Genomic DNA, 5,868 nt, shown 5'->3' with positions numbered 1-5,868 from the left:
CACAAAGAATGCAAAACTTGCACCCACACCTCACCCCTCACTTCCCTCCAAGGCCCCAAGGGATCTTCCATATTCGCCACAAATTCACCTGCACCTCCACACACATCATTCACTGCATCCGCTGCACCCGGTGTGGCAACCTACTTGCGGAACTTTTCAGAGAACACCTGTGGGACACCCGCACCAACCAACCCAACCGCTCCGTGGCTGAACACTTTAACTCCCCCTCCCACTCCGCCAAGGTCCTGCAGGTCCTTGGCCTCCTCCATCGCCAGACCATGTCAACACGACACCTGGAGGAAGAGCGCCTCATCTTCCGCCTAGGAACCCTCCAACCCCAAGGGATGAATGCAGATTTCTCCAACTTTCTCATTTCTCCTCTCCCCTCCTTATCTCAGTCACAAGCCTCGGACTCAGTACCGCCAAAACGTCGATTCTCCTGCTCCTTTGATGCTGCCTGACCTGCTGCACTTTTCCAGTAATAAATACTTAAGTATGAGTTCATTAACTGGGAAAGAGGAGTCTCTGATTCAGTCCAGTGATGACAGCATCTCATACTATCACCTCCACCAAAGCTGCTTAACAACTAACTCAAGTTTGCCAGAGCAGCGAGGAGAGAACGAGGAGGGAAGCGAGGGATGCGAGAGATTAGGGCTTAATTTATATCTGGGCAGTGGCTATAGCCGAGATACAACACGTGTATCTCCCTAATGCCGCCATCCTCTAACCGGAAGGAAAAGACCCTGTAAGGTAAGGCTTTTATTTCTTAAGCTTCTTCTTCATTTATTTAAGTGCTTTGTTTGCTTTTAGTTAGTTCATATATAGCTAACCGTACAATGACAGGGGAATACAGAGCCGTGGTATGTGACTTACTTGATGTGGGAGCTCAGGAACTTGTCTGACGTTGCTGACTCTGACACTTGCAAGAAGCGTGTCCAGCTCCGGGTGTTGTTTGACTGCATGACGGTTTTGCAGCTGCTGATGGACTCACTGAGCAGCATCCGTGATGCTGAGGAGTTAATAGATAGAACGTTTAGTGAACTGGTCACACCGCAGGTTAGGATTGCTGAGTGAGACAGTGAATGTCTCCAGCTACGACATGATACAGAAACAACACATTAACCGACTCACCATCGTTATTGTATATAACTAGTGCTGAATTTGTTGTTGATTTTTTTTGTTTGTTTTTAACTGTTTTTTATATCTCTGCTTATGGAACATGTAGCCAATAGAAGAACAAATTTCAATTTAAGGAAGATTCATATTTCGCAGAGTCCCAATTAGCCAATGAAATCACATCCTTTCTTTGTCAATCTTGCACATTATCTTCTGAAAGAATTCTGGCAGACTTGTCAATGGGACCTCTCCTTGACAAAGTCATGCTGACTCAGTCCTATTTTACTACGCACCTCCAAGTACTGCATTACAAAGGCCCAGTTCTTCAGCGAAATATCCCAGGCCAAGCCATCTCCAGCTGCTTCATCAATATCCTTCCCTCCATTCTATGCTCAAAAGTAGATATGTTCAATGACAAATGTGCAATTAATGCAACCCACAACTCCTCAGTTGAAATTTAACATAACACTATCAATTAGAGAATGGGTTACTTTAGATTTTGTACTATGCAATGAGAAAGTCTAACTAATAGCGTTATAGTATTGGACTCCGTGAGATCTGACTGTAGCGCAGTTCATTCTGAAACTAGAGATTGAAATTTGAGCAAAGGAAACTAAGAGGGTATGAGTGGCAAGTTGGCTGAGTTGGCAGGATGGTGTTTTGGGCAAATCACAAAACACTTTGCTGGTAGACAAGCAACAGCTAGTATTTGAAAAAGATACATCATTTATAACAGATATACATTCTTCAAATAAATAAAAATCTAATTGAAAAGATAAATCAACCATGGCTAATGAGGCTGGTACAACTGTAACATTTAAAAGGCACCTGGATGGGTATATGAATAAAAAGGGTTTAGAGGGATATGGGCTGGGTGCTGGCAAATGCGACTAGATTAAATTGGGATATCTGGTTCGGCATGGACGAGTTGCACCGAAGGATCTGTTTCCGTGCTGTACATCTCTATGACTCTACTCTCCAGCCTCATTGTTAATACTAGGCTCGAAAAACCCATTAATGAACGATGTCAGGCCAAATGCCTTATGATTTCTTGTCTGTTGCCTCCTTCCTTCCTTGCACAGAAATTTTACATTCCGATTTTCCAGTTGTCTGGGATTGTCCCTGACGATACTTATTTCTGAAAATCCACCAGCAGTCCTCCACAATCATCTCCTCTATTTCCTTGAGAAATTTGACTTGTTATCCTTCCAGTCTGTGTGCTTTATCCATCTTCAAACATTGCAGCTTCCACAGCACATACTCATCAGCACCGACCACCACCCTCATCTCTTGCCCTTGACTGTCTTGCAGTTCTGGAATGCTGCTCGTTCTCAACCATTGTGAGGACTGATGCAAAGCACCTATTCAGTTCATCCTCCAATTCTTTGTTCTCCGTGTCTCTGTAGCCAGCCTCGTTTTCTAGTTGTCCAAGGTTCACTCTTGCATCTCTTCCTTTCATAGATCTCAACTAAACTCCTGGAGTCTTCTTTTATATGGCGAGCAAGCATATACGTTCCACATTCTCCAACTTGTTGTTTTTTAAATTATCTTCTGCTGCGAGAGAAAGGCTTCCCATTCTAAACAAAAAGACTGACAGAGAGTATTCCACGAAAGTGACTGCTGAAAGCAACATGTAACTCCAATAATCCTGTCACCTATCATTGGTTAGCACGGTGACATGACTCTGTTGCCTCACAGTGCCAGGGACTCGGGTTCAATTCCAATCTCTGGAGCCTATCTGTGCAGTGTTTGTACAGTCTCCCCTTGTTTGCATTTGGAGCGTTAACTCCTTTCGTCTTTCCACTGTCTGTATCTGTGTTTATGCCATTGGCAGTACTTTTGCTTTAGGACGATGAAGAAATGCAGCAAATGCAACCGGTTTTCGTAAAAGCGACCCAGGTGCTCAGGCTGTCCTGGGTGTTTAGGAGACTTGCGTGTACACTTGTGTGAGTGCAGTGTCACTGGCTCCCACTCTATTCCTATCAGTTCCTCAGTCCATCCATCACTGCATGCAGCCTTTCCTCGAGCCACTCCTGAGACTCCCTAGAACTCATCACCTGGCATTGGATGCTCCCAATGCAGGGCTGTGTCTGCAAAGCCACTGGGCACTTTCTGACCCACGAGGGCTGCTGGGTAAAGACCCTGCCATTAAAAGGAACAGAATAACTAAAATCCAATTGAAAATCAAATCAGAGTAGACGGGCTAAAATGCATCAATCTGCTCTGTCTCTTTCTGGTCTTTTGGACTAACTTCTGTTTATACTTGTCCATCTGCAAATAGAAGTTCAATATCGAACATAGAAAATTTACAGCCCAGGAACAGGCCCTTCGGCCCTCCACGCCTGAGTCCATTCAAATGTAATGTCTAAACCTTTCAGTCAATTCCGACGCATCGGTATCCCTTTTTCCCCTACCTACTCATTCATCAGTCCAGACGCATCTTAAATGAATCTACCGTACCTGCCTCTACCACGTCCGCTGGCAACACCTTCCAAACGCCCACCACCCTCTGTGTGAAGTACTTGCTGCGTGTATCCTCCTTAAACTTTCCACGTCTCACCTTGAAAGCATGACCTCTCGTTATTGAATCCTGCACCCTCGGAAAAAGCTTATCTCTACCACGCTGTCTATACCCTTCATGATTTTGTGAACCTCAGTCAGGTCCCCGCTCAATATCCTTTTTTCGAGTGAAAATGTACCTAATCTACTCAACCTCTCTTCATAGCTAGCACCTTCTATACCAGGCAAGATCCTCATCAACCTTCTCTGCCCCCTCTTCAAAGCGACCACATCTTTTTTGTGACATTGCGCCCAGGACTGTACACAGTATTCTAAATGCGGTCGAACCAATGTCTTGTACAATTTTAACATGACTTTCCAGTTCTTATATTCAATATTCCATCCTATGAAGGCATGTGTACTATATGCCTTCTTGACCACTCTATCCACCTGTGCAGCAACCTTCAGTGGACCTGCACTCTCAGATCTCTCTGCCCATCAACTTTGCCCAGGGCTCTACCATTCGTTGTACAATTAGCTCTAGAATTAGACTTGCCTAAATGCATCACCTCACATTTGTCTAGATTGAAAGCCATCTGCCATTTTTCCGCCCAACTCTCCATTCTACCTATATCCTTCCATATACTCTGGCAGTCCCTTATGCTTTCTGCTACTGTTCTAAATGATGTATCTTTTCAAATGCTAGCTATTGCCTGTCTACTGGTAAAGCGTTTTGTGATTTGCCCAAGACACCAACCTGCCAACTCAGCCAACTTGACAATCATAACCTCGTAGTTTCCTTTGTTCAAATTTCAATCTCTAGATTCAGAATGAACTGCGTTACAGTCAGATCTCACAGAGTCCATTAATTTAACGTTATTAATTCGACTTTCTCATTGCATAGTACAAAGTCTGAAGTAGCCCGATATCTGATTGATAGTGTTATGTTAAATTTCAACAGCGGGGTTGTGGGTGGTATTAATTACACATTTGACATTGAACTTTCCTACTTTTGAGCTTATAACGGAGGGAAGGATATTGATGAAGCAGCTGGAGATGGCTTGGCCTGGGATATTTCGCTGAAGAATTGGGCCCATGCAATGAAGTGCTTGGAGGTGCATAGTGAAGTAGGGCCGAGTCAGGACTTTGTCAAGGAGAGGTACCGCTGACATTTCTGTGAGAAGTCTTTCAGAAGATAATGTGCAAGATTGACAAAGAAAGGATGTGATTTTATTGGCTAATTGTAACTCTGCGAAATATGAATCTGCCTTAAATTGAATTTTATTCATCTATTGGTTACAAGTTGCATAAGCAGAGATATAAAAACAGTTAAAAATTAATAAAAAAACAAATTTAGCACTAGTTAAATACAATAACGATGGCGGGTGCTCGTGTTTTGGATAACCACCTCTATCCACCTACTATATTCTCTCATACATTCTTCTCAAACCCAGCCCACTCGCATTTATCTCGCCACAGTCAAGGCTCTGAAGCTCATTGCTGATGAAGGGCTTTTGCCCAAAACACTGTTTTGCTGATCCTCGGATGCTAACTGTTTTGTTGATTCAGTTCCATGTTTGGGTGTCTTGAACGTGTGATTCCGAACAGGACGTTAGTATCTGAGACAGGCTACTTTGAGTGGATAGGAAAACACCAGTGTCCCAATTGAACTCAAACCAATTCTTCAGCACCATTTTATAATCCTCAGGTACTGGAGCCGGCTGTGTCCCTCTTCCGAAATATGGGAACACTATTTAGGTTTAGCTGATGAGTGGCAAACAAGAATAATTCTTTAATTTGACCAGGCAGTAATTATCTCAAATAGGAAAGAATCCAGAAGCTTTCTATTGATTTCAGTGACATAATCAATATCCAAAGACAAATATCCAGTGTATAAAGATTGATCAGAAATTCAACTGGACTGGCCGTGGAAAAACAGCATTTCAGATGATTTGAGTAACTCACCTCCTAAAGCTCCCCAAAATCTTTCCATTACATACATGGCACCAGGCAGCGAGTCTAAAGGAAGACCCGCTGGTGCCTCGATGATTACCATGCAAGAACTGTTGTCGAGGGAAAAGCAGACGGCTAGTTAACACTGCCTCCATTGGTAGTCAGTAATAATGAGTCGTTGCAACACTGACACACAAGATGCACTGTATAGACTCTGTCCCAATAGCACTATGGATTACCAACACCAACTGCACTGGGGCTTCTCAGAGGCAATTAATGCTGGTCCACCTCCGTTAAAAT

Source organism: Chiloscyllium punctatum, chromosome 50 (genome assembly GCF_047496795.1).
Source record: "Chiloscyllium punctatum isolate Juve2018m chromosome 50, sChiPun1.3, whole genome shotgun sequence".
Classification (NCBI taxonomy): Eukaryota; Metazoa; Chordata; class Chondrichthyes; order Orectolobiformes; family Hemiscylliidae; genus Chiloscyllium; species Chiloscyllium punctatum.
Note: the sequence above shows the minus strand (reverse complement) of the source record.